General features: G+C 35.6%; 1 pseudogene; it reads left to right on the top strand.

Annotated features, from left to right (window-relative positions):
* Positions 1-10,639: 10,639 nt before the first annotated feature.
* On the top strand, positions 10,640-11,447 carry LOC103101977 (splicing factor 3B subunit 2-like; annotated as a pseudogene).
* The last annotated feature ends 1,399 nt before the right edge of the window (positions 11,448-12,846 follow it).

The raw sequence follows: 12,846 nt of genomic DNA, 5'->3' as shown, positions 1-12,846 counted from the left end.
CAGTAGGAAATTTACAGTTCAATGAAAATAATTCTTCTGTTCAATACATCTGTGAACTGTCTTTAAGTCATACTTGTAAAGTGCTACAGTTAAAATGCTACCAGGGAGTGATCCCATTGTAGGAGCTCCCATTGCCTGAAGATTTTATCATTCAGCATGTATCTTCTCCAGAAATCCTATGGGATTTTGCTGTCCTTCCAAATTGGAGAGAGAGGCAGAAGCCCAATTTTCTCAGCACAACTTAGAGTTGTGGGTATCACAAAGTTGTCCCATAGGGTTTTACCATGTGACTATTGGTATACAACCAGAATATACTATAAATGCTTTCTAAAAATTAGGGTTTGGGAACTATACCCATCCTCTCTCCCCTCCCTTGATTAGAGGTTCATAATCAGCATCTGGGTTTTGAGAATTCATCTGCAGTGATCCATGTCTTCTTGTCATATGTACCATTCTTTGGCATCACCCACAAGTCTAATTAGTGTCAGGAATTTCTACCTCATGCATCACTTTGAAAACACAAGGGTAAGTGAGTATAGTAGATTTTTAAAAGGGTGTTATAATCACCGCTCTGCTTCCTGCTTTCCATTAGAGTAGCTTGAGTAAGTTACTGGGATTTGAGGGCAGTCCAGAATTCATTTCACAGTTGGAAGAATAACATAATATTGAATGCTCAAAAGGTGTAAGACATAGTGAATATTGTCTTCACATTAATAGCCCCCAATCTCTGGAACTGGAACATGTGGCCAGAGATCATTTCATAGAACCTCTTCTGAATTCCTATAGTTCATAGCGGACTCCACAAATAGTCACAATTCTACCACTATTTACTTTCTCTCTGAAAAAAAAACTGGTATATATCAGAACAGTAGTTTCCATTGACTTTGCTCTACCCCATACACAGACACATCCCATAGGAAAAATATAACAATTTGAAAAAAAATTTAAAAAGATTATATATATATATATATATATATATATATAATGTCTGATTCTTTTACGGCTCAGTTCAAGTGTCACCTCCTAAAGGATACTCTCTATCTATCTATCTATCTATCTATTTATCTCTCCTGTGGAAAGGAAACAAGACTGACAGTTTGTGGGGGAAGGGGCCAACTGGGAGTGGCAGTTGGGTCTTGTGACTAGCACTTCCTTCCTGCTGGGGGGGGGGGAAGGCTTGCTTCCTGGTGTTGGAGGAGGAAGGAGCTTGTCAGCCCAGTCTGGTGTGGTGTGCCTCTTCTTGGTTCAGCGCAAAGATTCAGGCCCAATCGCTTCTGAAGGTTAGACTTGTTCTTGTTTGCTTTCTATCTACTGCTAAGATTCTGAATTATACAAATTGGACTGATATAGAGTAGATGGGAGTGGGACAAACCCTCCGCCAGCCACTGGGGCCTGGCCTCAGGCCTGAAGCTGAGAAAAAACTCCAATTCCAACTGGGTATTAAACTTTATATTCTTTGAATTTGCAGTCAGATAAGTGGACTATCTTTTCTGGTCATAGAGGGAGCTGAACTTCTGATCAGTCATTCAAATACAAACAGACCTCATTGGACCCCTGCTGCTTCCTCTCAGCAGGGGACATATCTCCCTCCCTTACATCACCAAGCAATATTTCCTCTCTCCCCTCTCTCCTCCATACCCTGCTACAAACCTCCCATTTATCACCATTTTTCCAATCCCATTTCCTTTCCCAATAAATATTACAGTTTTTGGCAGAGCCAGCTAGGTTTTCCAACCTATTTTGTCAAGAAATTGGGAAAAAGAAGTCAGCTGGAGTTGTCAGAAAAGTTAGGCCTGCATACATTTCAAAAGCCTGTGTGACTGTGAAAATTAACCATTTTGAGTGTAGTGTTGAGTGCAACTAATCTGCCTAGTGATACCACACCCAAAAGAAACCACTCCTCTTGAAGGGAGGAGGCAACTCTTAAAGGGCCAGACTTAAAAACATTTTTTTTTCTGTTGCAAAAAGCTTTTCAAGATACAAGACAGCAAAGAAACAATTACTTGCCATGGGTTATCTAGCCTGGATTGGATATTTCTTGTATATGTTTTACAATTTATTTTTTGACACGATTCAGGATTATATTTATTTTCTGCTTAGCATCTATGAAAGTTTGCAATGGCTGAATATAAGTATGTATTGCTTGATTTCATTCATTCCCACATATGCTGGAGCATTATTTTTCTTAATTCAATTATACCATGCCCTAAAAAAGGTGTGAATCTAATTTTTGGAAAAAAAGCAAAAGAGGATTTTAGCCATAAAAGAGGAGATGATGCAACTAAAGGAAATGATGAAGCAACTGAGTGAAGAGATACAATGTGGCAAAGGTATTAACACACAATAAGACATACCTAAAAATAACAATGTAGTTCAGCAAGAAAAAAAGGATGGGGCTGAAGGTGGAATACCAATAAGCCACTAAGAGATCAACCTACAACCAGATAGCAGCATAATTCATATTAAAACACATAAACCATTTACAACAGCTGACCTTGAAAGTCTGAAAAAATGGATGCCTTCCTGGTTTTAGGAACCATACTTTTTTTTCAGATACTCCATACTAATTGTTAATGTCCTCTTCTTAGAAATTACATTTGCATGTATTCTATATGTAATTTGTAATAGACATATTTTTTCCTCCTTCTTTTTTATCTTTGCCTTTGTATTCTCCTATGTTAGCATAATGGCTGGCACCTAGTAGGCACTTAAGAAATGTTAATTAAACTGAATTGAATTGAATAATAATTTGAGGCATTTACATAATATTGACATTTATGAACCACTGTATATATGACCTCACTTGTTCCTCACAATAGTATTGTGAAGAAATTATATTAGGTATTATTCTCCCCATCTAGCTTATGAAAAAAAAAACCCCAAGACTCAGAAATTACTCAATTTTTATCATGTTCACATAACTAGTAGCATTTGAAATAAATTTCAAAGCCAGATTTTTTTGACAAGTCAAATACAAGTCATCACAGATACATGTGTATGGAATCCTGTGTGATTTGTTGAATATGTAAGGATATATTTTCATCAAATTTATACAACTGGCACACAAGGGATCCTAAAAGTCTTAGTGAACTTATAAGCTGAATTTAAAATTGCACAAAGACTTTTGCAACAGTTTGTGATGGTATATCACATATATGAACACCTTAATATAAATATTATACAAATATACATAAATTATATATAACATACAAATATATAAATGTTACATATATGCAAGTATATATCTAGCTGTTATTGGAAATATGGCTCAGCCTCACAGTTCCAAAGAACAAGAAACAAACAACAATTGTTAGAGTAATAGCTAACTATATCCAAACTTCTTAGCAAAAATTAAATATATCAAACATGAAAAAAGATATTTACTTGAAAAAAACTCACTTGAATTTTAATAAAATACTCAGAAAACCAAAAAGATTTTTTACTCCAAGAGTGAAGAATTAATCCCATCCCAAATTCTGTAGCTTTTATTAATCTAGAAGACATCCAGAAATACAAGTTGATTACACTAGCTCAGTTAATTAATGAAGGGGAATCCTAAAATAGACACAATAGTCTCATGGGAGTATAAAATTTTCCCACTACAAATTCATTGCCTCTTCCCAAATGTTCTCATTTGTGTCCCAACATCCCAACTCTTTATAGTAAATAAGTCACATTCCCTGATATTAGTACCTCTGTCCATTTAATATCATTGAAAAGTCATTGACATATGTCTACTTCCTCTTCCATATCATAAATAAGGATATTCAGTGAAATACCACATCTAACACTAGCATAAATACTTCTTCCAAACTCGATCTAGGGCCATTCTGTCAGTAATATTTGTGGCCCTGCAACCCATTTTTATGGTGACTGGTAGGGGAAAGGATCATTATTCCTTACAACTTTTGAATTCTTTGAAATCTGGGAAACTATTAGCAGTCTAAGTTTATCTAGTTCTGAGATTGAATGTTATATTCTACTAAAATTTGTGTTCTCTCTCATCATTCTTCAAGACAGTGCAGTGAAGTGAGAATGGTTTTTTTATACAATGCTTTGCATTGGACTTTGTAGTACACAAATTCTACAGAATCCTGGGATAAAGTCAGTTGTACCTAAATTGATTCTAGGTAGGACATTATGACATTTGTTTAAACCATTCACAATGCCCATTGAAACAGTGGTTTCTTCTCAGACCTAAAGACCCCAAATATCTCTAAAGCCTAATTATCTATGTACTACCCCTCCAGGACCATCTCAAATCATAAGTTGGATCTCCAGGGAGGTAATGACCAACAAGTTAAAATATACTATATATTCTGTGTGTTTAAACTCCTAAAGCCCCTATGACCAACAGCCCCCAAAAGCATTCTTACTATAAAAATCATCTAATAGATGTGATTAACTAAAAACAACGCCATTTACTGATATAAAATCATAACTAATAAGAAAATAATCTCATAAAGCTGAAGCACACTTGCCCCCAACCACATAAAGCATCAGAAGAGTTAACACACATACTCTGGTTATACTATTTGAGAAATACTTATTTAGGGATCACATTTAGTCAAGATAATCCACACCTCTGGCACTGCTGTGCCCCACTATCACTTTCCTTACTTTAGTATCCGCATACTGCTAACCCTCTGCACTGAATTTCTGCTAGAGATGTAAATCTGCTAGTCTCCCTGAGTCCATTCCTCTCTGCATCTCAAACCTCCTAGTCAGGTCTGACTCTCTTGAGATCAACCTCTCAGAACTTTGTCCTGCATCAAAAATCTGATTCTGGTTCCTTGGGCTTAGGCATAGTTATTCTGTTTCTAATTGGGAGAGTAAATCCAATGTCAGACTCTATTCCCAATAGAAAGGGGATAAGAGAAATCCTCTCCACCTATATAAGCGATGAATAATTCCTTCTCTGGAACTAGGTTCTTCTTCTGCATCTAACTCTACCAAAATGGTTCATTTCAGTATGACTTATGCTTTGATTGAATTTAAAGGGACAATAGGATTGTGGCTTATCCTTAACTCGCCATGGCTAGCTGTCCTCTATTCAATCAGATTCTTTATGCCTCATAAAGGGAGGAAAGAATATAAACCATTGTTTACATTTCTTTTAATACTTTAGTTTCTTTAAATGTCTCATCTTTCCTTTATCTTCTGTTTTCTCCAATTGTGTTGAAGTTGAAGAAAAATCAATGGATCAGAGGTTTCCTGGTCTATTCCTTCTACCCCTCTCACCCAGCCAATGACATAACTACATCTCTATAATAAACATCTGAATATTTATTTCTCTTCAGATAAAATGTGAGAGGAAAACACTGACTTTAGTCTTGGTAATATGAGTTCAAGTCCCAATTTTACTATTTACCTCCTGTTTCATATTGGCCAAGTCATTTAACTGCTATATCACTCTTTTGAATGATTTTCTGATCCATGATTTTTGAGACACACACACACACACACACACACACACACAGAGAGAGAGAGAGAGAGAGAGAGAGAGAAAGAGAGAGAGAGAGAGATGATTTATATGGTCCAGAAGATTTAGAAAAAGGAGTATTTGAGATTATCTAGTCCAACTCACTCATTTTACCAATGAGGACACAAACACAAAGAAGTTAGCTAACAGTCAGGATGCAAACCTAGGGACTTTGACTCTAAATCTAAAGCTTTTCTCACTAAATGACATGGCCTCTATGTCACCTTAGTTCATGCCCTTATCCCTGTCTTAGATGATGACAATAGGGTCCTAATTAATCTCTTTGACACAAGGGTGTCCTGTATCTGATCCCTCTTCAACACTATCAAATTGATATTTAATAAGGAACACATTTAACCATATCACTCTTATTCAATAAACTTCATTGGCTTCATATTATTTGTAGGATCAAATAAACTTTCCTTTGCTTGAAAATCAAAATCTTTCATGGTCTAGTGCCTACCTAATTTTCTAAATTACTATTTCCTTTCATATAGATGTTATAATCCAAAATATGTTTTTGTGTGGATTTCTTTTCTATCCTACAACTTTGCTTAAGTTAATTATTTCAAGTAGATTTTAGTTGAATCTTTAGAGTTCCCTAAGTATATCATCATATCATCTGCAAAAAGTGATAGTTTTGTTTCTTTATTGCTTATTCTAATTCCTTTTTCTTCTCATTGCAATAGATAGCATTTCTAGTGCAATATTGAAGAGTAGTGGTGATAATGGGCTTTCTTGCTTCACCCCTGATCTTAGTGGGAAAGTATATAGTTTATCTCCATTATAGATAATGCTTGCTAACAGTTTTAGGTAGATATTATTTATCATTTTGAGACTTTAACTCTCTTGTACTCTACTATGATTTTTTATGTTTTATTGAATTTTTATATTATTCCAAATGTTTGTAAATCCAAATAAAACAATCATTTCTGTACATAAAGATTATCACACAATTGAAATCACAAATCTCATATATGTTTAATTAACTTTTCTGCTTATCTGCAAAATAGATCCAATCCACTAGTATTGTAACCATTCTCCATTTTCCATGCATCACATAGGATATCAGTCATGGAGGCTAACATCTTCATATAAATTAAGCCTTTCATGTTTTATCATTCTGTTCATTTTCTGGAAGTAACATTCTCAGCTTATTCTTCCAGTATTAGTTCTGTGGCTTTGTATAATGTTCTCTTGGTTCTACTCATTTGACTTTGCTTATCTCATATAACTTTTTCCTGTTATTTTAAAAATCGGTTTGTTCATCATTTCTTATGGCAATTTTTCAACAATTCCCCAATTTATGGGCATCCCCTCAGTTTACAATTCTTTGCCACCATAGAGAGAGTTGCTATAACTATTTGGGAATGTATGGATTTTTTTCTATCTTTCCCTGGTCTCCTTGAAAACAGATCCTCCAATATTACTGCTGGGTCTAAGGGGATACACAGTTTTTATAATTCTCTGGGTGTAATACCAAATTACTTTCCAAAATGGTTGGATCATTTCACAGCTCCATCAACAGTGCATTAGTTTCACGGTTTTTCAAAAACCCCCACAATTGTCACTTTGTCCTTTTATCATTTTAGACAACCTGGTGAGTGTGAGTTGATGGCTCAGAATTGTAGACAGCAGCAGGAAATGAGCTGACAGTTTAGAATCAATAATATAACCCCTGAGGACAGGACTTGCTAGCAGCCTAACCTTGTTTGCTTAACCATAGAGCCTACTTCTAGGAGGCTCCTACAGGAATCCACACCCACAAGCAAAAGTCCCTATGAAAAGATGGGTCTGTAGCAGCAGCAAAGAGGTCAGCAGGGGCAGTAGCAGTGACTGTGGTCTACTCTGAACCAGGGATGTCCACTGACTCACAGTTAGGGATTGAAGGAGTGGTCCATGGACATGAAGTCCAGGGGCAATGGACCTAAAGGGCAAAACATCAAGCCTTGCAAAAGAAAGATTGGGGAAGGTGAACTGAATTTCTTCTCTGTCCTGGGTTGCAGCAGTAGAAGAGGAGGAATGAGAAAGAAGGGCACATGGTTGAGTGGGGTTTTTGATGGATTGGGGTCTTGTCATCTGTGAACATTCCTAGGAGAGTCAAGTCTGGTTAAACCTGAAGGGAGAGGTGACCTGTCTACTTACAGTTATAGGCACAGAAGGTTGGAGTACCTGAGATAAGTCACAGACTGGGACTTACACAAGGGATTTGGGGAATATATTAGACTACTGTCTATAAATATTTAGAATAATTAAATAGGGCACCGGGAAAAAACAAACACAACAAAATTCTGAAATTGAAGACTCAAACAGTACAGGAACCTTGGGAGCCCAACAAAAAGTCAATAATTAAGTATATTGACTTGGCTACGAAAATTTTAAAAATAAAAATAATCCATAGCCAAAGAAAAAAGACCTCAACTATTAATAGATAATATAAGGACAGAGAAGAACTCAGCTCAAACTCAGAGGACAATGAAGTAAAAACATCTACTTTGAAAAACACCAGAGAAACACAATAAATGACCACAACCTAAAAAAGAGTTTTAGAAAGAACATAAAAAAGACCTCAAAAACCAAATGGGAGAGATCAAGGAAAAACTACAGGAGAAAACAAGAGCATTACAAGAAAATCAAGAAAATTATGAGAGAAAGATAAACTAAATGGATAGAGATACAGAATCTCTTGATAGAAACAAAATTGATCTATCAGGCTCATGATTGCTAAGTTGCACAGTTTCCATGTTAAAGAAAAAATACTACAAACAACAAGAAAAGAACAATTTCAATACTGTGGAGCTACAGTCAGGATAACACAAGACTTAGCAACTAAAACATTTAAAGAACACAGGATATGGAACTTAAATTAAAGTAATTGCTAGGAGCTATTTTACTCAATTTTATGTCAACAAATTTGATAATATAAGCAAAATGGTAGAATACTTACAAAAATATAAACTGCTTAGACTATCAGAGGAGTAAATAGAATATCTAAATGAAAATATTTGAGAAAAAAAATTATAAGGCTTACATAAACTTCATTTTTAAAAAAGGATCAGGACCAGATAGATTAACAGATGAATTTTAACAAACATTTAAAGATCAACTGATTACAATATTAAATAATTTTTTAAAATAATGATAAAGAATGAGTTTTACCAAATTCCTTTTATGAAGCAAATATAGTGCTGATACCTAAATCAAGAAGAGAAAAAAGACAGAAAATTTCATTGTCATTGATGAATTTGGATGCAAAAATTCTAAATAAAATACTAGCTGCAAGACCACAATAATATATCACAACAATTACACATTGTGACCCAATAGGATCTATGCCAGGAATGTAGGGATGGTTTAATATAAAGAAAACTATTGGTATAATTGAGTATATCAATAACAAATGTAATAAAAATAACATAAATATATCAATAGATACAGAAAAATCCATTTAAAAATATAACATTCATACTTATTAAAAACACTGGAAAGCATAGGTCTAAATGGAATTTTTCTTAAAATAATGGGAAACATCTGCCTAAAATTATCAATGAGTATTATTTGCAATGGGGAGAAACTAGTGTCCTCCCAGTAAGTTCAGAAATGAAACAATGATGTCCATTATCACCAGTATTATTTAACATAGTATTAGAAACGTTAGCATCAGAAATAAGAGGAGAAAAAGAAATTGAAGGAATCAGAATAGGCAAAGAGGTAATAAAACTATCTCTTTTGCAGATGACATATTTACGGAAATTCTAGAGATGTAACTAAAAAAGTCAAAAATAATAATTAATATCTAATTATTTGTCTTATCACATATAACATATTTTATAGTTTAATTGTTATTTAATAATTAATAATTTTTATTTAAAAGTATATCAAATAAGCCCAAACTAATCATCAGCATTTTTATATATTACTCATAAAGTCATGCAAAAAAGAGAAAGAGAAACTCCATTTAAAATAGCCACAGATAAAATAACTGTGAGTATACTTGCCACAAGTCCAGGATCTACATGAATATAATTATAAAATATTTTTATACAAATGAATTCAAATCTAAATAAATGGAGAAATGTTGGCTTTTCATGGATGGGCAGAGCCAATATAACTAAAATCACAATTCTACCTAGTTATCTACTAATTCAATGCCATCCCAAATTACCAAAAAAATTATCTTATTGAGCTAGGAAAAAATCAAGAAGACTCATTTGGAAAAACAAAAGATCATGAATAGAAAAACATTAATGAAAAAAATGTAAAGGAAGATAGACTTAGTAGTACCACATTTTAAATTGTATTATAAAGCAGTTATTATCATAACTATCTAGGTACTGCTCCCAAGCAGCCCAAAGAGGAGCTTTAGTGGCAAGCCCCCCAGCTACAGGCCACATTGGTGGAGGCTGAATTACCTTTCTAAGGAAGCCAAGAGGAGCTGGTGGAAAGACTACAGACCCACACCTGGCAGAGAGCATTGTGCTGAATTGACCAGTTCTGAGAGGCTAGGATGGAGACAAGAGCTCCTCCTCCCCTGATCACAGTCTAGCTCTCAGGACTACCCCCCCCCCAGTCACCACCACCTCTAAGATTTGGTTTTCCATGGGAATAGGACCATACCCACCGAATTTGGGGCCCCCACCTTCCATGTAGGTCATTGACCCAGTGAATCTGCCATGAAGGAGAGAGACTCAAGCTGGTCCAGTGGCAGATTGCCTTGCTGATGTGGCAGGAGGATCATGCCAAGCAGGTTGCTGTGTTACTGGAGCAGGAACAGGAACAGGAGATTGCCAAGATGAGTTCCTAGGTCCTATGGGTCCCACTGGGGCCATAGCTCCAATGGGTTTTAAAGTTGCAGTGTTAGTGGTCTCCCATTCCCTGAGATCACTACTGGAGCTCCAGGTTCCTGTCTTCAGGGTCTTCCACCTCTTCTAGAAAAAGAAAACAGAGGAAGATGACTCTAGTGTGAGACACAAAACCCCTCAGGCTTTTGAGAAAATTCTGCAGTGGAAGAGATTTTACAGAATGAGAAGCTATCAGTGCTCTATGAAGAGGACCTAGAAACTGACACAAGATCATCACTGGCTGTCTCAGCTTTTAAGACTGAGGAAGACAGGACATCTTTCTCTAAGAAGGAGAAAAAAAAACGATTAATCTGATTAATTGAAGATTTTGTTTTGGATGCCAGTTGGACCAAATGTTCATAAAGTTCCTCCCCCCCCCCATAGTAATTGACATACAGGGATAAGGACCTCTCCTTACCCCAACTTGAAGATCCCTGGACCAAATTTTCTCATTTCTGATAGCTGTCACTTTTGGTTACCATCCTGGGGACTGGGAAAAATCTCCTGTGGACAAGACTAGGAAATGCATTTGGAACCAATACACCCAGAATTGCAGACTAAGATAGAGAAAGAAAAGATTGACACCTTGGGGGAAGTTGAAACTTTCTGATGAGGAATCCTCAGAGGAAAAGGAGGAGGAAGAGAGTGGTATGGATAAATCTGATGAAACAGGCTTTATTAACCTCTGCAGATAGTAGTCTCATCATTCCTGGGGGCTTCAGATCCATGCCAGCTGATGGAGTTTCCTGAACTCAGAAAAAAAGATTGAAGAGGCTATGGATACCAGTGAGACACCCCAGCTGCTTCCTGTGCTTCCTGAGAACAGCTACTGTTGAAGAAGTCATTGTAGGTTGCACTCATACTTATGACCTGTCTACAGTAATGAACATGAAAAGCCCAGACCCTGAACAGCAAGGGGGATTAGTGGGTCTGGCCCCAGAGGAGTTGGAGCTGGATCCCTTGACTATGATCCAGAAATACCCCATAAAGTAATAGCAGACCTAGGAGGAGAAGTACGATTTCAGAAACATGAGTATGCCACCAAGCAGAAGCAAAAGAAACAGAAGACTCAGACCTAGAATGGCCAAAGCAGTAGTAAGAAATACAAAGAATTCAAGTTTTAACCTGGAGGACATCTACCTCATCTTTCTACCCAGTTTGAACCCTACATTTGGTGCCTTAACATTCCAAGGACTCTTCCTTTCCATGTTCTTATTTCAGCACTGTTTTGTAAATGCAATTTTTCCCTCCCAGGGAAAGGATGAATAGAAAGGGGGAAAAAACCTATTGGGTACTGCTTAAAAAATAGAAAGGTGGATCATTGGAACAGAACAGACATACAACAAGTGGTAGTGAAAGATTATAGTAAACTTTTATTCAACAAAAGTATAGATCGAGGTTATTGGGACAAGAAATCACTATTTGGTAAAAATTGCTGTAACTAGAAAGTAGTTTTGCAGAAATTAGTTATAGACCAATATCTTACACTATTCACTAAAATAAGATCAAAATGGATACAAGATCCAGACATAAAAGGAAGATATCATAAGCAATTTAGAAGAACAGGGAGCACATTACCTATCAGATTTATGGAGAGGAGAGGAATTTGAGTCAACAAGAGACAGAGAACATTGTGTGATATAAAATGGGATAATTTGGAGGATATTAGATTGAAATGTTTTTGTACAAATAAAATAAATGTGGTCAAGATTAGAAGGACCAAAGAAAATAGGGTGGGTATTTCATAGGCAGTATTTCAACTAAACATTTAGAGAACTGTCTAATTTATAGGGATAAGAACCATCTGTAACTGATAAACTGGCAAAATATATGGACAGTTTTTAGATGACGAAATCAAACTCCATATATAGGTATATAAAAATGCTCTAAATCACTACTGATTAGAAAAAAACAAACCAAAACAATTTTGAGGTATCATCTCATGCTCATCATATTGACTAATATGACAACAAATGGCAAATTGACAAATGTTGGAGGGGATATGGAAAAGTGGAGACACCAATACACTGTTGGTAGAACTGTGAACTGATCCAATCATTTTGAAGGGCAATTTGAAACTATGCCCCCCAAATTATAAAACTGTATACCCCAAATCCAGAAATATCATCGCCGAATCTATTTTCCAAGGAGATCAAAGGAAAAAAGAACAGATCCCATATAATCCAAAATGTTTATAGGAGCTCACATTGTGGTGGCATAGAACTGGAAATTGAAAGGATGTCCACCAATTGAGAAAAAGCCAAAAATAGTTGTGGCATATGACTGTGATGTAATACTACTATGAGCTAATTAAATCTTCAAGAACTTGGAAAGAACCACATGAGATAATGAAAACTGAAATAACTAGAATCAAAAGATCATATACAGTTACAGATTTCATATTTTGAAAATAACTTGTGAATGTTCATCTCCAGAGAATAAACTAAAAAATGGAAGGAAATATGAAAGACCTTTCACATATATATATATATATATATCAGTTTGTTGGATGATGATTTCTAT

Source organism: Monodelphis domestica, chromosome 2 (genome assembly GCF_027887165.1).
Source record: "Monodelphis domestica isolate mMonDom1 chromosome 2, mMonDom1.pri, whole genome shotgun sequence".
Lineage (NCBI taxonomy): Eukaryota > Metazoa > Chordata > Mammalia > Didelphimorphia > Didelphidae > Monodelphis > Monodelphis domestica.
This window is presented reverse-complemented; position numbering and strand designations above follow the sequence as displayed.